The sequence below is a fragment of the Mytilus californianus genome, unplaced genomic scaffold (assembly GCF_021869535.1).
Source record: "Mytilus californianus isolate M0D057914Y unplaced genomic scaffold, xbMytCali1.0.p SCAF_10, whole genome shotgun sequence".
NCBI lineage: Eukaryota > Metazoa > Mollusca > Bivalvia > Mytilida > Mytilidae > Mytilus > Mytilus californianus.
In genome coordinates, this window is record NW_026262582.1 from 40706986 (window position 1) to 40732660 (window position 25675).

The window sequence follows — 25675 nt, forward strand, 5'->3', positions numbered from 1 at the left end:
TCCAATCCTTTTTGTTTTATGAGAAAATTCAATTGTTTTCGCATGTATCTGTTTCGAATAAGAAATGCTTATTGAACATACACATACAATTATCAGAAATTCGCCTGGAATAGAAAGTTATTATAAATGCGCGTGTCGTATGCAAAAATTGGAATTGCATAAGGAAAATATGATAAGAAATGCGCGTGAACTAAACATTAGTTATGAATGCGCATGGAACATAATCCGAAATGCACGATAACTCTCTGATAATCACAAGGAATGCGCATGGAACAAACTGACCTATAGTTGTTAATTTCTGTGTCATTTGGTCTCTTGTGGAGAGTTGTCTCATTGGCAATCAAACCATATCTTCTTTTTTATAATTAATGTTCTCTTCGGGAAATATACGTTAAAACATCTCGTCATACTGCTTCCAGAAGTACTTGAGTGAATTTATCTAAATTATCATTTTCATGTAGTTTCTGTATAATTTGTTTTTATGATACCAGTAGGACTTTATGAAATGCAGCGAAATGCATATTTTATTTCATTTCATTAATTTATCTACATTTCAAGCAAGTGGTTGGAATCCTTTGATCAAATCGATCATATTAATGGAAATACTCATTTTATACTTTTACATATTTATTTTTCCATTAACGGAATTGAGACAATATATGTTGGAGACTGCCTGAAAGGGGGATGGGTTTCGTTTGATCCTTTTTGTTTTACTTTGGTATAATTACTTATCAAAAGATAGAATATTTCTCCTAATGTAATCAGATGACATTAGGATTCTATAGTGATTTTATAATCATGCATAATTACCCAAGTAAGACTTTAGTCTAGTCATCGGTGCGTCCTATCCTTTTTATTGACCATAATGATGTTTTGTATGATCTGTCTATTGTTTAAGGCTTAGCTTTGACCTTTCGAGGACTTTTCGCTATAAGTGTCGTTCGGTTACTTATTCATTTAGGTACATGTATGTCGAACATCTTTTTTATTCGTATACCTGCTCTGTTTATTGTATTTTAGAAATGGTAAAATTAATTGATATTTGGTTTTTATCGCCACTTTCAGCACTAACAGTTATATAGTCAGTGACGGCCAAGTTTGATTGGTGGACCAAGCCGGAGTGTATGGGGAGAACCATCTATTTTCGGTAGAAAAAAACTGGCATTCCTAGTCCCTAAGATAAGAGTCGAATGCACCTGCCATGTACGGGGTTCGAACCCACAACCTCAGTGTTGACATGCTAGTGATTACAGTAGAATAAACTACTTTTTTTTAATTAATTCCTTAGACCACTGAGAAAACGGAGTCTCATTAAGACTTTTTTGAAAATTGTATAAGAGTAAAATAAATTCAGAGAATTTGGTCCAATCCTTATTATTTTATGAGAAAATTCAACTGTGTTCTGTAGGTATTTGTTTACAATATCACCGGAAATTGATGAATTATAAAATTTGTTATTCATGTTTTAATTACGCTTTGTTGACATATTCTATTTTATGGTGAATCGGCTAGTTTATTTTGCTCCTACCACAAAGCTTTGATTTGCTGTACAAAGATATTAAAGTATCGAATTATTTAGAAATTTATGTAATAATCAATTGTTCTATTGTTACAGTGACTAGTTTAAACATGGAAAACAAATTTTATAAATTGTCCGACAATTACAAATTTCGTACTATCTCAAATGATCTGCATATTATCGGTAATTGTCTACCTCTACAACACTTGGTTCAAATGGTATTTCAAGGTTAAAACGCGAAAAGATCGAAGCATCATTAATACCAGGACAATAACCATCAAAGAACATTCGATATAGGGGATTATCTATACGAAGGCCACTTTTATTCTAGATAAACAGGATAAAACCGATGAATCATGCTTTGAACTAGACCAACAATGAAAGGTTCCACCTTTTGAAGAGTAGAATATGTCATGGACTTCTGAAAATTTATATGGGATAGGAGAGGGTATTTTGAATATTTATGCATTTACATTTTCATGTGTACATAAATTTGAAAGACAGGCATATTCATTTATATAATAATTTCTATTTTCATATACGATTATATCTTTAACTTAACGTATAATTCATACATCAGTTCAAACAAAACAATAATAAGAATAATATATCGTATGGATTATTCGCTGTTACTTAAGGCACGCTCAGAGTACATTTCTTCACCTGCATGGGAACCAACTGTGATTGTCTTCGTGACGACTTCAAACAGAAGGTTCTTAGGAAGAATGAAAAGAAACTAGCATTATACTTTAACTTCACGTTCCGCTATAAAGCTGATGTCCTCTCACTGAATAATTCAAAGTTTGGTGACAGTGTTGAACGCATTTATCCATTAAAATAACTTTCTCATATCTTAACTTACATGTACATCTAGAAATTGACAATGATGATCGGCTGAGAACACGCTTTACAACAAAAGAGTTGATTTCAGCTTCCAAATTGCGAACTTTCCATTTCTATGTAGCAACATTCCAGCAGCACCTACATATGGATGATTTTCTTGATAGATGATTACTGCTTTCAAGATACCTATTAAACCAAGAGTCCCAAGTAGTAAAGTTGAAGTCATTCTTCGTAAATATCACGAGTTGGTTAACCGTTATGGAATATCTGTTTCACAGATGACGACGGATATGTTCGAACTTTCAAACCACAATTAAACCGAATTAAACTTTATCACCGGGTTTGTACTTACAGGAGCAACCCGACGGGTTCCACAATGGTGCAGGATCTCCTCATCCTTCGGAGGTACCTGAGATAACCTCCAGTTTTGGTAGGGTTTGGGTTGCTCAGCCTTTCAGTTTTTAATGTGTTTTGTAGACTGTTGTTTGTCTTCTGGTCGTTTTTTTTTTGCCACGACATTGTCAGTTCGTTTTCGATTTATGGGTTTGAATATCCCTTTGGTATCTTCTGCCTCAATATGAGATTGTGACGTCATTCGCGCTGATATCGGTGACTGTACTTCATGAAATATTTCAGTTTAAATCATTATAAACACGGTCATGTGAAATCCGCAGACAACAAACTTGACAGAATTTAAAGGGCGAACAGAAGAAACAATTTAGTTTTGCTTCAAATTACAATTTATATGTCAACGAATTGATGTTTGATGAAAAGGGTAGACAAGAAAATATACCGAATGCAATCTTTTAATCACAAAAAAGGAGATCTGAAAGACATATTTTTAGCTTCCAGTGTGAAATGTCACTTCTATAGAATTTACGCAGGTGAAATCAAATTTCCACAACAAATCTCTTTATTTAATTTATTAAATTTAGTAAATTAAGTGTTAACGAATTTATCAAAATTAATAATTATTACTATAAAGTTGATATTTTGAAGCTTGGACAAACGCAACATTAGCTTCCGACCGGGCAACAGTTTATTTTTATAGGACTATTATAGAAGTTGAGTTTAAACAGAATTATTCTATTGTCTAAATAAACAATATAATAGGATTGGATACAAGTTGTAATAACTTAACATAATTCTGTCCAAATAATCAAAGAAGTTTAAACCAGACCATACATCCCAAATAATTTTCATTAACCTTTTTAATGTACACAGCAACAAATATTTAAAAATTTCTAAAAAGAAATAAGAAGTCTGTAGAACATTTCCGTTTTAGTCGAAAGTTATCAGTACTGCAGAATACCTGTATCGTTTTAATGGCCAGCTGCCACTCTTCACCTTTTGTAAAACCTGGCCGTGATGATCTGTTACTGATTGTACATGCAATATGCTTTGACAATAGAAGTCAAATTACTTGTGCGTCATATTTTTATACATTCAGTTTTCAAAAAACTTTTTTTTTCATATTTGAAACGTGCATTAAAAGAAATTAATTTCCGGCCTGTCCTGATAAAGTTTGTAAATTAAGTAGACAAAGAAAACAGTCATGAACTACCGTTAAAGAAAAAATACATTGTGTAACCGATTTCCAAGATTTTGCATTTAAACTTAATATACTGCAATTGATATTTTAATGCAAGTAAAATAACATCAGTTCAAATAGGTACAATGTACTTAGGATTAACTAAGTGCTGACATTTTCAATATTTTACTTCTTAACTCTTATTGCTTGAACGAAACTCAATCGATCGATTCAAAAAAAATTCAAACCGATTTATATTTAAAAAAGGGGAAAATTATGAGATCTCAATAGACTTGTTTAAATCCAACACATGTGTATTTGTCTGTCTGAAATCAGGATCCTGGTCATTGGTTTTATTTACAGGGGCGGATCCAGCCATATTTTAAAGGGGGGTTCCAACCCAGGTTAAAAGGGGGGGGGGGTGTTCCAACCATATGTCCGATTCAAAAGCATTGATCGTCAAAAAATGGGGGTTCCAACTCCCGGACACCCCCCTTTTTCCTCTGGATCCGCCACTGGTTTATCATATCTTAATGCTCCCGTGAGGGATTAGGTGTTAGCAGTTAATGCCTAATCTTTATTGACTGATTGATGTTAAGTGTTTGACGCCATTTTCAACACTCTTTGTACCAGCTAGTTTTTATTGGTGGAAGTTGTAGTATTTGCTTGGTTCGGCAGGAAACCTTACAATCCTAATTTATTAAGATCGGAGTCGAACGCACCTTGCCACAATCAGGGTACGAACTCACAACCTCAGTGTTGATAGGCTAGTGCTCACTGTAGATGAACCGGACTGTTTTGGTAGTCTCTGTTTAGTAAATTCACAACTATTCCAGAGTCTGGTCAATTAAGTATGACTTCTTATATATTACATGTAGGGAAGAACACATGTCTATTGTTTAGGACCGTGTGCATCCATTGTGTAGTTTGGTTGCTGTCGCATAGACGTATACCTCACATGTCCTTTTATTCGTTTGCCCAACATCTCATTTAATTCACTTACTAGACATTTAAACTTAAAGCGATAAAAAATTTATAAACGCAGTACTGCAATATAATGCACGAATCGTATAAGGCAAAAGGTTATCTCATTGGCAATCATACCACATCTACTTATTTTAAAACATATGCTAATCGCACAAAAGATAGTGAATTGTCAATAAATGCACTTGAAAGAACTCGTACAGAAATAACTACCAATTTTATCTTTTATAACATCTCAATTGGTTTTTTTCAACCTAATTGAGATGTTATGTATTTTAAGTTGGTTTTTCATTGACAATATAAGGACGCACAGGTGTGATCAGATAAAAAAAATATGAATCCATATTAATTGATATATTTTTTTATAAGATAAACACCATTTTATGATATTTCTTCTTACAAGGAATTAAGTAGGATTGATTATATCTGCCTTGAAGAAAATTAATTATCCTCTTTAATTTTTTTTTTACAATGGGGTTATTGCAAAAGTGGGTTTTTTTACAATATTTTTTTCCCTGCAGATTATTTTATCTCCAATTACTTACACACTGTTCACATATTTAATCTCATATATATAATGGGACATCAGTGCCGAGTGGGTAAGTATAGGTTCAAACCCCGCACGTTGCAGGTGAGTTCGACTACTAACTCAATTTACTAGGATTGTCAGTTTTCCTGTTGAAGGTCGGTGGTTCTCTCCTGGCACTCCGGATTCTTCCGCCAAAAAAATAAATGACCGCCAATAGTGCTGAAAGTGGCGTTAAACACAAACAATTAATCAATCAATTTTATGTATTAATCATTGACACACTGTTCCCATGATCTGATAAATTGGGAAAGATTTGCCTTTTTTGAAATCCTCCTGTTGAGGGAATAAGAATAGACACACACGAAGGGAGTTCAAAAGGAAGTTTTGCCTTACAGAAATTGTATTGTTTCTTAAAAAGTGTCTCGACCTAATCCCTTCTGAGTTCGGTTTCCATCTTTTGAGGATTTTGGGATTGTTTTGCATGATTTTCCGTGATTGACAGACAACTTTTAGCCAACTATCGCGTCTGGGCATGAAAAAAAATGGATGTCTATCCTGAAGGTGCAATTAAGACAATATTTATACTTCTATATTTGAAAAATAAAAACAAAAAAATTAATCTGAATTTGAATTCTTGAAAAAATAAATATAACACTTGCAAAAAATATGTTTTCGGTTGAAGAGACGTACGCCTTCTATGCCATTACACCTGAATTAACGACTGTAATTAAGCCTGATTAGATAAACATACTTTTCAACAAATAAAAAAAGAAATATTAACATTTCACAATTTTCCAATGCTATCAAATGACAGAATATTTCAACTATTAGAAATACAATAAAAAAGGCACATAATTAAAAGTAAAAAAATGTATTTGTTATAAAGCCTTGATAAAAAATTTTAAACTGTACATTACTATCTATTTATTCTAATTTTATTCATTTTTGTCAATAACGCAAGAGGTCGTTTTCAGACTGTAATCGGATATGTCATGTTTTTTTTTCTTTTTAAGTCATTTACCTAGCTTGATGTCGTTTTAAACATTCAAAAACACTTCTGTGCATAATATTTTCAATGCATATATATATTGACGATAAAATAATTTCCTACATTCCCTATCCCGTAAAAATTAGTTGACGTCGGAGAATCAATATCATACATAAAATGCACATTATGAATAATTTAACTTCCATTTCATGTAAAATAATGAGAATTTTAAAAGAATTTAAATCATATATTAAAGCATGCAGATCTATAAAAGATCATAAAATAGACAAGACGTGAGTATATAACAAATATATACAAATAGACATGAAAGACATGAAAGACGATTTTTTAAGACATCCAATTAAATGTATAATATATATAAAAGATAGATAGATAGATTCTACCATTGCATCGAGTGTGATACGATATTTATCCCCTCGAGACAATAAATTTTCAAATGTCGAGAACGGAGAAATATCGTATTGCACGAGATTTAGTGGTAGAATCAGTTTCTCTAATGTTATATAGACGACATGCAAACAAACTTAATCCTTCTTTTCCAATGATCTGCAAAAAGAAGTCACGTTTCTTTCTATGTAACGTCATCCTCAGGCATGGTTGCCTTTTTCCGTGACTCCACAATAGGAAATTCAGAGGAAAGCAAGACATTTAATGTCATAATTGAATTTTGACCAATGAAAAACTGAGATCAAACGAACCACACGTTGATAAAAAAAAATCAACAAGTCAGAAAAAGGATAAATAGGCTAAGAATTACAGAAATAACACATATTTTATTTGAATATAAATTGCATGATCTATGGCGTTTTTATGTACATTCACAGACTCGGGTAATTATACCTTTTAGCAGATATCATACAATATTTACAAATAAGTCCACGGAAGATTGATTGATTGATGTTGCTGTTTAACGCCACTTTCTGGCTATATCATGGCGGTCAGTTATTTCATTAAATTCAGGTCTACCACATTAATGTCATCGGTGGTCAGTTCCATAATTGTCAACTCTACGCATGTATTATACATAATGTATTTTTTGTTTTGTTGAAAAGAAAATAAGAACGCATTTTTTAGTAAAGCAAAATATCTTTATTTCAAAAGTTACAATATATTAAAAAATGATACGTTTATACTCAATAACAATTATTCAGAAGAATAAACATTTGAAAACACATTACATAATATTTTTTTTAAAATATAAAATAAATACAAATAACATGCAGACATACAATTGCTTTGTTAATCAATATGTATTGTATATCAATTACTTTCTTTAGAACATTGTATTACATACAATTCAAACCGTAGTAAAGTTTAAATGACTGCTTCAAAATCCACTTATTTTGCAACATATATAGTTTATCCCAAGTAATAAAGCTCGCATATTTGGTCTTTTAGAACAATGAAAAGGGAAAAAAAATTTTGGATGTATTCCATGTCTATAATCACGGTCTCCCTCATGCAAAGCTCGGATTCCTTGCACGACTTTGGCTGTACTTTTTGTCCGTTTTGGTTGATAAGCTCTTTCATTCTTTTAATATTAAGATTTGCCAGGATTATCAAATCTTATTTTCAAATATTTTGGATTCGATCATCCCTGAAGAGACCGACATTTGTTGTCAAAATACGCATCTAGTGCAGACAAATTGGTACCGTTAATGTTATTAATAGGACGATTTTCATTTTGATAAGGATTTGTTTTCTTTTTTCGGCTAAATAAACTATTAACAAAAACTACATTAGTACCAGTAAAACTGTTTTATTATTTTAGTTTCTTGTCTACATTCTAAATTGAGCATTGCACAAGACTGCGTATTTATACTGTTTAGGACATTGCTGTATGAAATCTTAGAGGTGGGGCAATTGATAATATCACAGCATTCTTGATTACGATATTATCTAAAAATAATAACTTACTGTCTACATTGATTAGTTGTATCCGGGGAGGATTGGTTATTGATAATGTTTGAATTTGAGTCCTAACCTGGTTAGGAATCTTGTTAGTCGTTGTTGCTTTAGTCCACTTAGATATCTTATTTTCCCTCATTCGTCTTTCACAATTTGTATTAACCTGGGGATTTACTTGTCAAACGGTCCAGATGTTAAAATTTATCCATCTCCAAATTCTAAGTCGTGAATTTGAGATCATGTCTGTTTTTATTGTAAGTATAGAGTATTGAAGATGTGTCCACGATTTTCCCTCCATTCTTCTTTTATTCATATTTTATATATGACGACTACTTATGAAGTACCTTTTTCAAACTTTTGTGCTGTAATTATGACGTTCAGTATACTAGTACATTGTAATGATGGATCTTCTTGTTGTAGTTGTATCTTTCGCCCAATGAAATGGGATGTTACAACTTGTTTGTTTGTGATACGCCAGAATGTTATCAACAAATTAGCAAAATGATAAACTTGACTGCAGTTCAGTGTACATTGCTATTAAAATGAACAAAAGTTCTGCCTGGATTTCTTAAGAATTTGTAGCGATTTGCAAGTTATTAAGGCATACTCAGTATTATATTAACGTATATGTACGTTTGAACAAATGAGGCGTTGTGGTATAAAACCATTTCGACAGCAAAGTATCGATTCTTTTTTTTTTAAATCCAAGAACCCAAAATTAAAACCTTGTACATGTATTAAAACATGTAGTTAACATGTTTTTAACTTAGTAATTCATTGATGTAAGTCATTGTACAAGTTGCGTGTACAGTGAAATGGGTTGACAACAATACACAGTGAAATATGAAGAAAATAATGATCACATAAAAGGAGTTATGAAGGATATTTCATTGAGAAAACAGCACAACGTCATTAAATGATTGATTGATTGATTGGTGTTTAACGCCACCTTCAGCAATATTGTGCTATTTCGTGTCAGTCAGTTTTTATTGGTGGAGGGAGCCGGAGTACCCAGAGAGAATCACCGACCTTCGGTAGGAAAACTGACGATCCTAGTCTATTAAGGTTGAAGTCGAGCGCACCTGCCACGTGCGGGATTCGAACTCACTATCTCAGTGTTGACGACTAGTCATACAGTAGTTCGACTACTTAAGACCACTCGGCCACCAAAGCCCCCAACGTTACAAAACCCATAACCCGAATAAGTCAGTATTTATATTCCGCTGCTTTACGATCATGGCTACCTCGCGTGGGAGAAAGTCGGACTCGGAGAGGGATTGAAATAGTCGAGTTACAAAAACCACTGAAGATATCTGGGGGTTATAAAAGAGAGGTATTTATACATAATGCAAGCACTTGTTCAATCTCATTTAGATGATGAGGAGCAACAACCCACAATAGAAATGTAGATGTTTAATCAGAATATAAGCTTTCAATGGTATTTCTGGTTGCGGTGTATTACTTGGAAAAGAACATAACAAATAGAAATGAACCCGAACGCTACATGTAAACATGTTTTTATAATCGATTTGATCAAAATGTTTAAAATTCATATTACAATGTCTGTGTACTTCATTTTTAACAATACATATGTGTAAAGTATTAAAAGCTTACAAAAATATTTATGTAATCTATAATGGTTATTGGCTTAAGGAAATAAAAATTCGTTAAGATTCTTGGGGATTTAAAAGAATTCTGGACAGAAGTAAAGGTTAAAACTGTAATTTATTGCATGGAAATGTTTGAAATAAAATTAAAAAAAAAAACAATTATCGCTTTCTACAACACGTTTAAAACTAACAGCAAATGGTCATTGTTAGTTTAGAAACCAGCACATGAAAGAGACTGAATTCTTCTTTGTGACTTATGATATATTGTTTGAGGAGACGTAAAAGCGTGAGATCATCGTAACTATTTTAAAAACAATTTAACAATTAAAGTAGAAACGAAACCTTATCAGCAGATGATTGAAATACAAAACTAGTTTGTATCGTCAACTATTGTTGTTATAAGATTGTTAGAAACACATAAGATCGGCTAACTTCGGGTGACTCCGCTTCTCTCAATCTACAGGTACGGAATCGGCCGAGTAGTGACGAATGATAAGACTGTTAATACACATCAATAGAGAAATAAAATAATGAGCAAATCATGTATGGCACACACTGTTCAAATCCTTCGTTCAAGCCTTTGAAGAACTTTAGCCATAATGCACATAACACATAGGAACCAGCATATCCATGAAATGACATTCCTACAGGAAAGATTCAGTTTTTCATTCGTATGAATTTGAGCTTAATTACTATGCAAAGTTTACTTTTAATGCTCTCTTAACATGCCTCTTAATTCATGTATTTTTCCGTCCTCGTCCTCTAAAATTAAACGTAATACTCTTCCTCTTGAAAATGGAAAATCGTTCATTTCCTTTTCTGCGTTCCGATCCGCGTCCTTCTTTGCTTCTTCCTTTGAATTGAACCACTCACTTGTAATTTCTTCTTTACATATACATCCCCCTGTACCTGCGAGGAACTCTACAGACCACCTGCACTTTGGCATTTTACTTTCAATTTTTATTCTACAAAAAAAAAAAAAAAAACCCATTAAATTCAACTTTTTTTTCAAACATTTAAATTGGAGACAATTCAATTCGCCACTCATACACTAAAGAATTGTGTGAGTAATTTCATTACTCGAACCTCAAAATGAAATAAAGTCACGTCATTGGTTGAGTTTTGAGTGTATATGACGTTTTAACCCAATCATAAGGTTTTGAAGTGTACTTTCAAAAATATTACCCAGAATTTATTAAATTCTGAAATGGCGAATTATCGTATATATCGATAAACGAGTAAACACTTAGTCCAAGTTAAATTGAATAAGATAAAAAAGTTTGCTTTGCAACAGGCCACCCTGTGCTCCCATCAAAGAGATGTTGATGTTGAAAGGTCTTTAACAGGATTAACCAAAACATTGAAGCTAAACAGGTTACACCAATTTTCAGGCAACGTGTCGTCGCATTTAACGTCCCCATTCCAACAAGACGTGGCTGCGTATTTATACATCCAGCTAGGCCAAACAGACGCTCGTTTTCTCAGCATGGCTTTAATATCTGACGGGATAAGTCAGCTCGGGCAAGCTATCAAATTGTTGTTGAAATATTTACGGAATGACTGTAACATTTTTTCTGTCTATGAAGAAATAACATAAAAAATGTGGTGCACACTGAATAACCCGCTTAGCGTGTTATTTAAAAGTGTGTACCACATTGTTTAGGTTATTTCGAATAGACAAACAAAAATATTACAGTCCTTTCTTATGATTTAATTCTAAATTCCATTTTTAAGGAGTAAATCATGAAAAAAACGTCGATGACAAAAATATGTCTATGAGCTGATAGACAAAAAAACTTTCAGCCCACCAGAAGACGTGTTACATCCTAGATTAAATTATTTAACATTGTATGTTAAGCAAAGAGCAAACAAATGGTAAATTCGATGTGGATCATATTGATCTTTTCCATATTGTTTAATTTAATTTGCATTTGTCCTGATAAGAAGACACGATATTTGTCGTGACTGAAAGCGTTTCCACCTTGCTGTTATCTTTGTATTACATAAATCTCCTCCATGTTTATAAAGTCGGCGAACATATATATTGTTTGAATAAATATCAGATAAAGACAGTACAGAAAAAATGACATAGAAATGCAATATTAGGTCAATGTCAAATATCAATTTGTGTAATAGTGCCTAAAAACTGGAGAAGGGCGAGGTTTAACTACAAAAAGGTTAATATTTTTTCTGACATGAACCTAATGTTGTTTTTAAACTGCAGCTTAAAATGGCTTCAATTATAGTTACTTAAACGTTGAAACAGAAATCAAGCTAATTTTTCATCCCAAAATGAGCCCCAGATTGTGAAATATAGTGACATGACATGAAATCGATATTGTTCGAAATATCACTTTATTGTACGGAAGCCGATAAGGGTCATTAAAAAAAAAAAATTATGTCGTAATTTCGACATAGTATGTCGTAATAACGACATCGCTATGTCGTAATAACGACATATTATGTGGAAATAACGACATCGCTATGTCGTAATAACGACATATTATGTGGAAATAACGACATCGCTATATCGTAATTACGACATATCATCTATATCATCTATATCATCTATAACAACAACCTTAACAATGCTACTTTGTCAGCATCGAAACACTATGGGAAACAACATTTTCATCTTTATTTTAAGAAATACTTATCAGAATTGAATCAAACTTGATATACGTGTGCACTATAAGGTCCTATTCAAGTGTTATTACTTAGTTACACATTTGGTTAAAACACATGACCGCCAAGGGACTTTGAAAAAATCAATGTTCAAGATCTGCTTCTCAAGATCGCTGAAATGACTGAGCTTAAACTTAGTATAGATATACAATGTGTAAATAGTATCCAGGTCCTTAAAAAGAGTTTTTACGTTTTGAGCTGATCCGAAGTTAAAAATGGCCGCCAGTGAGGGCAAAGTTTGTATCAAAACCCTATCGTAAACATATTCATTTTTGAGAATGATAAACACTGAATTTAATCAAGCTTAATTAATATTAAAGTTAGTTACGCTATATGTCTGCACATAATAGAACTTAATTTCATAATCAAGTCTAATGGGACCCATTGAAATGGTGAATGATTCAGGCTTGTTGGAGCCTCTATATTTATATTTGTCATTTATGTAGATCACACCAAGAAGATGTGTTAAGTACCAGAAGGATTATTTGTGCTATTGCAATCGCTTGTCGTCCGTCGTCGTCTGTATTTACTGTTAAAGTTTTATTAAAGATTACAAAAATCACAAAATGTTGATAAAAGTTTAGCCGCCGTCGCCGCAAAATCAATTCCTAAAGTTTCGCTATTTATGACGTTCGTCGCAGGCAAGGTAAAAATCTGCTATTCCGCTATGTGGTCTTTTTGTATAGTATTGTGGAAATAATTGCATACAGTTCGAGATTGCATGTGAGTTACGTAAGCGCTTAACTGTTTTTTATATCCTGTGGTGTTTGTCGTTGATGAAATATGTTCGCTGTTGTTCTGCAGTTTACATGTTTTGCGACTATTACTACACTGTAGTATATTATATGCTTGTGCGTTTCTCTGTGATATATGGTCTTGCGTGTGTTTGATCTGTATTTCTGTCACGTAGTGTTATCATTTCAGCGCCATTTTTAACATTGTCATAAAGCGGGAAGTCTGGCTAGCCATTAAACCAAGTTCAACCCACCATTTGTTCTTAAAATGGCCTGTACCAATTCAGGAATATGACAGTTGTTATCAAATAGTTCTTTCTATGTATGTTAAGGGTTTATTATTGTTCACTTTAGTGTTCCTGTTGTTCGTTTATTTCCCTCTTACAGTTGATATGTTTCCCTCGGTTTTAGTTTGTAACCCGGATTTGTTTTCTCTCAATCGATTTATGACCTTTGAACACCGGTATATTACTGTTGCCTTTATTTAGTAACAGTGTCCATGCTGTTGGTTGCCGGTCAAAATCGACGGACTTAAAGTGATGACAATACATGTAGCTATCCCCAAAAAAATGTTTTAGAGGACACAACTTAGATATGGGTCAAACTGATCTTTCTGAAATTTTCGGCATAGGTCCATTTTGTCATGATGAACCCTCAACAGATTTGAGATAAATGTAACGATATTCGAGACATTATCAAAAAACTAATGTGTGACCATTATGTCCTATATTTTCAAGTTAATAACAGCGGCTGTGTTTTTAAGGAGTCAAAAATCAAAGCACGCCTTTTGTGAAGGAAACATTTAACAAGGAAATATCAAACTAACTTTTAAAGAATTTTGTACAGTAGTTTCAAAGGAGATTTTTAAAACACGCTTTCGGCAGACGACGACGGACAACAAACGAAGCAATCGCTCGCATACCACTTCGAGTACGAGACACAAGTTCCTTAGGTGATAGGTGAAGATCAGGGGACCCATTAGGCTCGATTATTAGGGGTCTAAAGTTTAACATAGGCTCCAATGGAAAAAGCTTTGAAAATCTTCTCATTAAGAACTACAGGCCATATTGGATCAATCTTAGAGAATGGATGATCCTTATATGATGAGGATTAAATATAAAAAAAGAAGATGTGGTATAATTGCCACAAGAAACCAAATGCCACAGAAATTAACAACTATATGTCACCGTACAGCCTTCAACAATGAACAAAGCCCATGCCACATAGTCAGCTATAAAAGGCTCCGAAATAAGAAATGTAAAACAGTTCAAACGAGAAAACTAACGGCCTAATTTATGTACAAAAAATAAACGAAAAACAAATATGTAACACATCAACAAGCAACAACTACTGAATTACAGGCTCCTGACTTGGGACAGGCACATACATACAGAATGTGGCGGGGTTAAACATGTTAGCGGGAACCTAACCCTCCCCTAAGTTTGTAGGAATAGTTGTCCTGGGGAACATTGGTTTAAAGAACTTGGGGTCCAACGTTTAATACAGGCCTCAATGGGGAGGACGCTGTAAGAATCTCATAAAGAACCAACAGTAGCAATGCAGTTATAATTTGCATCAAGCATCAGTAGGCCATTGTGTACAAATGAAGGTACAGAGGTCCATGGGTCTGAGGACTAGGAGTCCAAAGTTTAACAGTTTTTATTTGGAAAAGCTTAAAATTCATCTTCTTCAGAATCTGCAATGGAAATGCAGTCATATTTTACACGAATCTGTACATGCCAAACATAACTAGATGCTCCAAGAAGCCCGAATCGCTCCCCTGTACAACTGGGTCTCATTTGACTTGATTATAAAATGAAGTTCTAGTGTGTGCAAGTAAATAACTTTAATTAAGCTTGATTGCATTTAGTGTTCATTATTCTCCAAAAAAGATGAATATGTTTACGTTTCAAACTTTGCCCTCAATGACGACCATTTTGAATTTTCTATCGCCTCAAAAAGTGACAACGCTAAGGTTGTCGTAATTATGACATAGCGATCAGGAGCCTGTAATTCAGTGGTTGTCGTTTGTTGCTGTGTAACATTTTTTTTTTTCATTTTTTGTACATTAATAAAGCCGTTAGTTTTCTCGTTTGAATTAAATTGTTTAACATTTGTCATTTCGGGGCCTTTTATAGCTGACTATGTGGGGGCTTTTCTCATTTTTGAAGGCATTATGATTACCTATAGTTGTTAATTTCTGTGTCATATAGTCTCTTGGCAATTATAATCATACTATTTTATATTTATATACTAGTATAGCGATGTCGTTATAACGACATAAGTAAGCCGATAAGGGCCATTAAAAAAAAAAAATTTTATGTCGTAATTACGACATAACATGTCGTAATAACGACATCGCTATGTCGTAATTTCGACATAACAAGTCGTAATTACGACAACACTATGTCGTAATTACGACATAGCTATGTCGTAATAACGACATCGATATATATATAAAAGAATATGTATTATGATTGCCAAGAGACTAGATGACACAGAAATTAACAACTATAGGTCATCATAATGCCTTCAATAATGAGAAAAGCCCCCGCATAGTCAGCTATAAAAGAGGGACGAAAGATGCCAGAGGGAGAGTCCCCGAAATGACAGCTGTTTAACAATTTAATTCAAACGAGTGAAAATAACGGTTTTAATAATGTACAAATAAAGACCGAAACACGAATATGTAACACAGCAACCAATGACAACCACTGAATTACAGACTCATGACCGCTATGTGATAATAACGACAACCTTATAGTTTAACTTCCACTTTTTGAAGCGATAGGAATTTCAAAATGGTTGCCAGTAAAGGCAAAATTTGTATCGTAAACAAATTCATCTTTATTTTGTTGAGAATATTGAACACTTTATGCAATCAAGCTTAATTAAAGTTATTCACTAGCACCTCAGACTTGCACATACTAGAACTTTATTTATAATCAAGTCAAATGAGACCCAGTTGAATAGGGGAGCAATTCAAGCTCCAAGGATTCTCTAATTATCTTTGGCATTGCAGGTTCTGAATAAGATGAATTTTAAGCTTTTCCCAATAAAGACTATGTTAAACTTTGGACTCATAGTGCTCAGACCCACGGATCTCTGTACCTTCATTTGTACACACTTGAATCTTAATGTACTACTGAGGCTTGATGCAAATTAAAACTGCATTGCTATTGTTGGTTCTTAATGAGATGCTTCAAGCGTCCTCCCCATTGAAGCCCTATTAAAACTTTGTACCCCAAGTTCTTTTAACCACTGTTCCCCAGGAAAACTATTCCTACAAACTTAGAGGGAAGGTTGGGATCCCGCTAACATGTTTAACCCCGCCACATTCTTAATGTATGTGTCTGTCCCAAGTCTTTAATTTACATATTTGTTTTTCGTTTATTTTTGTATATAAAATAGGCCGCTAGTTTTTCTCGTTTGAATTGTATTACATTTGTCATTTCGGGGCCTTTTATAGCTGACTATGCGGTATGGGCTGTGATCATTGTTGAAGGCCGTACGGTTACCTATAATTGTTAATTTCTGTGTCATTTGGTTTCTTGTGGAGAGTTGCGTTTTTGAACAAACCAGCGTATCCCAAAGCCTTGATAACCTCTGTAGGCCCCAAATAAGACGAAAAAACATCAAAATTGGAGAGAAAACTGAAAATAAATGGTTTCTAACCTCAGGGATATTAACCCTTGGCATGCTGAATTGTTATCAGAAATTGTCTAAATTTCGAGTATTTGTAAAAATATGCAAATGATATGCAAATGAGCTGTACCCTAATGCTGATGCATACTGATTGCATTAAATCTAAGATAGCCAAGGGCTAATATCCCTGAGGTTAGAAACCATTTTTGTCAGTTTTCTCTCCAATTTTGATGTTTTTTTTCGTCTTATTTGGGGCCTTCAGAGGTTATCAAGGCTTTGGGAAACGCTGGTTTGTTCAAAAACGCAACTCTCAACAAGAAACCAAATGACACAGAAATTTACAATTAAAGTCACCGTACGGCCTTCAACAATGATCACAGCCCATATCGCATTGTCAGCTATAAAAGGCCCCGAAATGACAAATGCAATACAATTCAAACGAGAAAAACTAGCGGCCTTTTTTATGTACAAAAATAAACGAAAAACAAATATGTAAATTAAAGACTTGGGACATACACATACATAAAGAATGTGGCGGGGTTAAACATGTTAGCGGGATCCTAACCCTCCCCTTAAGTTTGTAGGAATAGTTGCCCTGGGGAAAAGTGGTTAAAAGAACTTGGGGTACAAAGTTTTAATAGGGCTTCAATGGGGAGGACGCTTGAAGAATCTCATTAAGAACCAACAATTGCAATGCAGTAATAATTTGCATCAAGCCTCAGGAGTTACTGTACATTAAGATTCAAGTGTGTACAAATGAAGGTACAGAGATCCGTGGGTTTGAGCACTATGAGTCCAAAGTTTAACATAGTCTTTATTGGGAAAAGCTTAAAATTCATCTTATTCAGAACCTGCAATGGAAATGCAGGACTTCATAATTTACACAAATCTGTACATGCCAAACATAATTAGAGGCTCCAAGGAGCTTGAATTGGTCCCCTATTCAACTGGGTCTCATTTGACTTGATTATAAATAAAGTTCTAGTATGTGCAAGTCTGAGGTGCAAGTGAATAACTTTAATTAAGCTTGTTTGCATATAGTGTTCATTATTCTAAAAAAAAAAGAAGATAAATTTGTTTCCGCTACAAACTTTGCCTTTACTGACAACCATTTTGAAATGCCTATCGCATCAAAAAGTGAAAAGTTTAACTATAAGGTTGCTGTTATTATCACATAGCGGTCAGGAGTCTGTAATTCAGTGGTTGTCATTTGTTGCTGTGTTACATATTCGTTTTTCGGTCTTTGTTTGTACATTATTAAAACCGTTATTTTCACTCGTTTGAATTAAATTGTTAAACAGCTGTCATTTCGGGGACTCTCCCTCTGGTATCTTTCGTCCCTCTTTTATAGCTGATTATGTGGGCGCTTTTCTCATTATTGAGGGCATTATGATGACCTATAGTTGTTAATTTCTGTGTCATTAAGTCTCTTGGCAATCATAATACATATTCTTATATATATATAGCGATGTCGTTATTACGACATAGCTATGTCGTTATTACGACATAGTGATGTCGTAATAACGACATGTTATGTCGAAATTACGACATAGCGATGTCGTTATAACGACATGTTATGTCGAAATTACGACATAGCGATGTCGTTATAACGACATGTTATGTCGAAATTACGACATGTTATGTCGTAATTACGACATAATTTTTTTTTTTGAATGGCCCTTATCGGCTTCCGTATTATTGCTATTTTTGCCGGTATAAAAAAAACAAAGGAAGTGTTCTAACTAGAGTAAACTTACTCAGAGCATACACTGGAGATAGATCATGTTCTCAATATGCGGGGCCAAATTAAAAAAAAAAATACAAGTTTTGTCCTTGTACGTTGATATATATATACTTAAGCCAGATAGTTTCCGGGTGTAGTTTTATTTAATGATGTTTGCTCCTCTTATTTTTGAATTTTTGCCAGATATTCGGAAACCTCTGGTTTTATCCATTTTGTGCCAATAAAAAATTGCCCGCTAACCCCTACTTTGCTTTTCATAATTTTATTACATAAATTTTAAAAAACCATATTTAAAAATCTTATAAAATCCTTGTTATTTTAAATTTTCCGTAGTTTTTGAAAGAAAATGCCAATATTAAATTTATGAAAAATCTACAGAGAATCATTTCCCGCCAAAATTTCAATGGTTATATCTCGAAAACAAGCACACAGACCCTTCATTTTTTCTGCTTTTTTAGTTCCTTTATTTATACAATATCAATTTATAACAGTCTTTTAAAAAGCTTGTTATTTTGAAACAGAGTAGCGAACATCCTTTAAGTCGATATCACGACTGAGTTAACGTTACAACGACTTAGCTAACTCGTTTATAATGACTTAGCTTAGCCTTTAACACAAGTAGCTAACTCACGACTTGCTAACCCGTTATAACACATTTGCATTGATGAGTAGTTTTATTGCAAACAACAAAATAATTACTATATTCGGTCGTCAAAATATCCTATCAATGAGATAAGTCAAAGTGGTGTTTCCTTTGTTTGTCGTTAACTTGCTGGTAGGCTTTTGATTGCCTGATGTCAAAATCAAACACATAGAATTTACCGATGTACTGGATATAAAACATCTTACATGACGACCATTTCATATTCTGGGAAAGGGGAAGGTGAGGTGCAGGAGGATCAGTTGAAAATGAAACATTCTGACCTGGTAAGAACTGAAATTAAATATCCTTCTCGAAAGCAGAATTTTACCCAGCAAAATGCAGGATGTAGATAAAAAAAGTGAAAATTAGTATGGTTGTTCTCTTACTATTTTGAAGGGGACAATTTAACTTTTATATTCATATTTATGCCCACCATAGGAAGCTCAATCCTGCCAACCATGGAAAGCCAACTCCTTCCAATTAGAATTTAACCATAAATTTATTAAAAAAACGGAATTGAATTTGTTCATGATTTGTACGGACACGTTTAATGATGGAAGAAAAGAAATTGCATTTCAAACCCCCAGGGTTAGCACAATGGACAATTAAGAAGTTGTGTCCGCTCCCACTGTAAATAAACTGGACCCCTGTTGTGTTCACTTATCGCTACACTAACTTCGGAGCGGAGATTTAGATGGAATGGTGGACCAGTTTACCACTGTAAACAGGTGGACATGACGTCATCCACTTGAGTTAAGTGTAGATAGTTTGTTATCCCCTATCTGTTATTATTAAGTATTCATTAGCAATGTGCTATTAAATCATTAATACCTTTGTGGATATTTGTTTTACAAAATCGATTAAAATGCCAGTTGCAAATCACGTTTTATAACCGATTGTTTAAACAGACGAACATGAAACTATATATATATGTTGTAACGTCTGCATGTTAACCAAGAAAAATTGATAAAATGATCAAAATGATTATACATTTGTAGAGTTAATTGACGAAATTAACGGTTAATGTCCGAACAATTACATATTGATGAAGATAGCATGACGATGAACAATAGTAAGAAGCCTATGCTCAATTAGTAAAAAATTATCTCGAATTATAAATAATATGGATAACAGGAAGTTTACGTATAGGACGGAAACCGGAAGCGGATGTCACGGCTTTGTTCGACGGGTGGGGTTATTTTCAGCATCTGATTCATAAAAATTAATTATGTTGTTGAACTGCGCCTACGTATTTTTGGAAAGAAAAAATGCAGACATTGCTTTCGATTAAATATAGTCATCACTTTTAAAAATACTATCATTTTCAAAATTGGCCATCATTATAATGCACAGTAATAGTGGGTTTTAGTGAGTCGAAACCTGCTTATTTCGTCTTCCAATAAACACCCGACGACAATCAGTTATTTCTCTTGAGTGATGGATGGATTGGTGTCCAAACTCATGTGGAAAATGTTACGTGCACATCAGGTCAACAACATGTGAATGTGAACCTAGCATTAAACAAGACCGACACACTGAGTCAGACTTTTTACGTGCTAATTCACAGAGTAAAAGTTCGCAAGAAGACAAGTAACCTTCCGCAGGAACATAAATGTTTATCAGACTGCGAGCAGACCAACTGCTCTGAATTTTATGACACGTGCTTAGCAGAGAGGCAGCAAATCTTTGGTTAAACCCGGCCGGGGATCGAACATATGTCCTCTAATAATCAAGGCAAGCATGCTACCACTACACCACATGCTTTTCTAAGAATTGGTTAAACATATAAGTTATAAATAGGTTTATTTTTACTTACAACAGTTAGCTCCCCTTCAAGACATAGTGTTGACTAAGGTTAAAGTGAGATTAGTGTCACTTAAGCGGATCAGACTAGACTGAGAGTTAAAGATTTTTCTGGTCAAAATATAATATGATACATGTAGTTAAACATACATTTAATTAAAAGACCGTCATAATGAAGTAATTAATAAAAACATACGATTGATGTGCTATTAGATATAGGAAGATGTGGTATGAGTGCCAATGAGACAACTCTCCATCCAAGTTACAATTTATAAAAGTAAACCATTATAGGTCAAGGTACGGCCTTCAACACGGAGCATTGGCTCACACCGAACAGCAAGCTATAAAGGGCCCCAAAAAATTACTAGTGTAAAACCATTTATCCCCGGCTTAGTATATTTCTAGGAGTTTGATTGGTTAACGCACGTCGTTACAAAACCCATAGCCCCTGGGTGTTGCTAACCCATATCCCCGGACGTTGCTACCCATTACATCGGGGAATTTCACGCGCGTTTTCCTTAATTCCATGGTTGTTCCTTATGAAATATCGAATTCTGTAGATTTTCCATGATGTCTGTATAATTAAATACTTAATCCACTAACGATTTTATCTTATTACCTTGCACTCATTTTAGTAAATGCATCACTATGCAGCCACATTGTCAATGAATGGTACTACTGACCTAGCTATGCAAATGACCCACGTTGACGTCACACCCTTTATGATGTAACTCTCACAACATTGCGCGCCAAATTCGACCCATTTCAGTTTCTCTGTCTCTACTTTAAAAACGTCTTATATTTGTCTACCTGTAGGGTTCTACCAAAGGTAGAACCCTACACCCCGTTAAAAATATGTCAAATTCCCAAATTTCAATAAAAGATATTTAAAAAATGAAAAAAACGTTGCTTTCACGTTTCACTTTGTGGTCGAATTTCTCTAAAAATCGCCAGATTTAGACTAAAACCGGGGATAAATTCGTTATCTACGTTCATATCCGTAGAAATGGATATTTTAACACCCTTCAGTACCCTGTACACCTTTCGGCTGCGCCTCAGGGTGTACTTGGATACTTCAGGGTGTTAAAATGTCCATATCTACGGATATGAACGTAGATAACTTATAATATAAAAACGAGAAACGAGAAACACGTATGAACTACATAAACAGACGACAACTACTGTAATAAGATTCCTGACTTAGGACAGGTGCAAACATTTGCAGCGGGATTAAACGTTTTAATGTTGTCTGTTGACACAGATACACTAGATAACCATCACACACCACGTACTTGATGGGTACCAGTGTGTTTCGAAGACCATGATAAAAACTGTTGATCTTTTTTCGATTTCTTATTTCAGTGGTTTATATTTTTATTGTTTAATTTTGTCTATATTCTTTCTATGAAAATAAGCACTTTCAGATATATGTAAATTGAAGAAAAAAACAAAAAGCATAAAACATTTCATTTCAATATCTTTAAATACAAATTGTCTTAAATAAATTTCGAACTTCTTACACTCGCTGATCTCATGTATACATACATGCTTCATTAAATAATTGAATACGCAGTCTTGTTTGATAGTTTCAATTAAGAATTTGATGCCTGGAAAAACAAAGCAATTGATGGAGAATTATGCCGCCATTCTCCATTAAACACGTCGTGTCAAATAACAGTGTGGAATTTAATCCAAACGACATTTTAGATGAGAAGCTTTTTACTGAAAATGCTATGAGTAGTTTATGATATAAAGTGAATTGCGGAATAATATGATACTGATTTTTTTTATAATACACTACATAATTGTGCAATTAGAAAAAAATATTTCTCATCAATGATAAGTTATCGAAGTACAATTCCTGCATACATGCTTTATTGTTATGCGTTTACTTTTCTACATTGGCTAGAGGTATAGGGGGAGGGTTGAGATCTCATAAACATATTTAACCCCGCCGCATTTTTGCGCCTGTCTCAAGTCAGGAGCCTCTAGCCTTTGTTAGTCTTGTATTATTTTTAATTTTAGTTTCTTGTGTACAATTTGGAGTTTAGTATGGCGTTCATTATCACTGAACTAGTATATATATTTGTTTAGGGGCCAGCTGAAGGACGCCTCCGGGTGCGGGAATTTCTCGCTGCATTGAAGACCTGTTGGTGACCTTCTGCTGTTGTCTGTTCTATGGTCGGGTTGTTGTCTCTTTGACACATTCCCCATTTCCATTCTCAATTTTATTTGCTATCTAGACGAAGCATGGTCGCAGAGTATATGCAATTTGCAATCAAACTGAAGACAAAGGTAAACAAAATGATAAGAAATAGTACATGTCTCATTTTGGACGGTTTGAACTGAACCTACAAAACCTTACGTTCTACAATGAATAAATGAATGAATTTTAGTTTTGAAAAAAAACCAAACTCAAATACAGAAAACGTGTCTAAAATAGAACGAAACACTTCCTTGTACAACTGGTTAAATGTTTATTTTACATAAAAACACCGACAAGAATAGTTTAAAAATGTAAGAAAAAAACAAACTAACCTTTTATTGGTAACAAAATGTCCTTGAAATGAATTGTCACATTTGGATAATGTTAGTTCCGTTTTAAAAGTATCGTATTTTCTTGCAGTTGTTTAGTATGTATCTAGCCTGAATTCACCTGTCTATCTTTGAATTAACAATAAATCTCCAAATCGATATTTATGTTCCTTTAATTACCATCCAACTTTAATGAAAAATACTGTAATAGAACTAAGAATCCATGCTAATTGAAAATAAAGACGAAACGAACTTAAAATTGTCCCAACTATTAATCAATAATTATTGATTGAGCATTGTTGTGTCGATGACGGTTTAAAACGATCAATTATTATATTATTTAAATGGTTATATACTTAAATCGCACACATAACAAAGGTGTCATAAGAATTGGAGAGTGTGATTTAATTAACCGTCATTAGTATTATCCGACTAAAACTTGAAAATCTATATTTCAATATGGATTATTCTTAAAATAATTTTATATAAGATTTGATTTAGTTTAACTATCCTAGTAATCTTATTTTGTCCTTCTACTTATTGTGTAATTACAACAATAATCTAGAGGTTAAAAAGTGACCATACAAGCAGTTTAAATTTACCATTGAAAGTTGATTGAGACATGCAAGATAACTGAGAACATCCTGGTGCCAATTACGGATTTACGGGGTGGTACGGAGGACGTACGCTCTCCCAATTTGAAAGGAAAATATAAGATTTAAGGGGGCAAATTTGCTAATACCATTTTAATCAGATGATGCAATTTCGGTGTAATATTTATACGGACTATGTTTGTTTTGAAGACCTTGTAAATGTCTTTGATTATATCTATTTGCTGTTCTTAATCCCCACCTTCGACAGGAAACTGTCAATCTTACTTCTCACTATACCTTTTAAACATTTTAATATTCTAACACATCTGCCACAGGGTTCGAACTCACAACCGCAGAGTTGACAGGCTAGTGCTACAGTACATACACTACTTAGACCACTCAGTCACCTAGTCCCCGATCCCTAATACAAATCGTCCATGGATATGAATAAAATGAGGCGTTGGGTTCATTGCATGTCAACGAGAAAGCAAGCAAAAACTAAAAACTAATGACTCAAAGAGGTCAAGGAGAGGTCTATTCAATATTTCAAACTTTGAACCTAGGCTAGAAAAGTTCATTGGTTTTGGAGTTAAATGTTTAATTTCCGATTAACTTCTTCCATATGTACTAATGGAATAAATGGATAATTACTGTCATATATCTATATTCCCGATCTAACCCATGCACTTTTATAACCCGAATAATTCAGTCCCTCCCCGTAATCGATCTCCCCTACTTGCGAGTAATCGTAGATCAGCGGAATATAACGACTGCATTATTTGGGTTAACACTTTTAGAGGATTCAGAGTATTCAAAACTCAAGAGGGATTTGACCTTGGCATATGCTATAGACACTCGAGATATTAATTTTCAAAAAATCATTTGTTGACCTCTTCGTCTTTTTTGTGTTCTTTGGTTTCACTATCATTGACGTATATCCCCAAATACAACAGGGTCTGGATGAGATTTACAGAAAAGAGAATAATGAGGGGAAAAGTGCGAAATAAAGGGAGAAAAAATAAGGAATAGAGAAAAATAGGAGAAAATAAAGAATTGGGAATAATGGGATGCTAAGATATAAAGAATAGAGATAAATGGTCTAAAAAAGAATACAGAAGTGAAGCCCCCCCCCCCCCCCCCCCCCCCCCCCCCCCCCCCCCACCCGGCCGTCATACACCACTGCTATTATAGTAGTTCGCATAATGGTTTTGCTTTGTACAATGTATACCCTTTCTACGTTTGTTATATCTAAGAGTTTTATTAAAGTTTGCATTGCGTGACTTGAAGCAAACAAGACGAAATTAAACAATTTCACATCATTCTTTATTCAGTTTTATTAGCTACCGTTGAACTGTATACT

At 33.9% G+C, this 25675-nt stretch overlaps 1 long non-coding RNA gene across 1 annotated transcript; it reads right to left on the reverse strand.

Annotated features, from left to right (window-relative positions):
* Positions 1 to 7481: 7481 nt before the first annotated feature.
* Positions 7482 to 24160, reverse strand: LOC127718140 (uncharacterized). Its single transcript, XR_007989580.1, has 2 exons — positions 23726 to 24160; positions 7482 to 10898 (listed from the first exon to the last, which is right to left on the reverse strand). It is a non-coding gene; the product is annotated as an uncharacterized LOC127718140 (long non-coding RNA).
* Positions 24161 to 25675: the final 1515 nt, after the last annotated feature.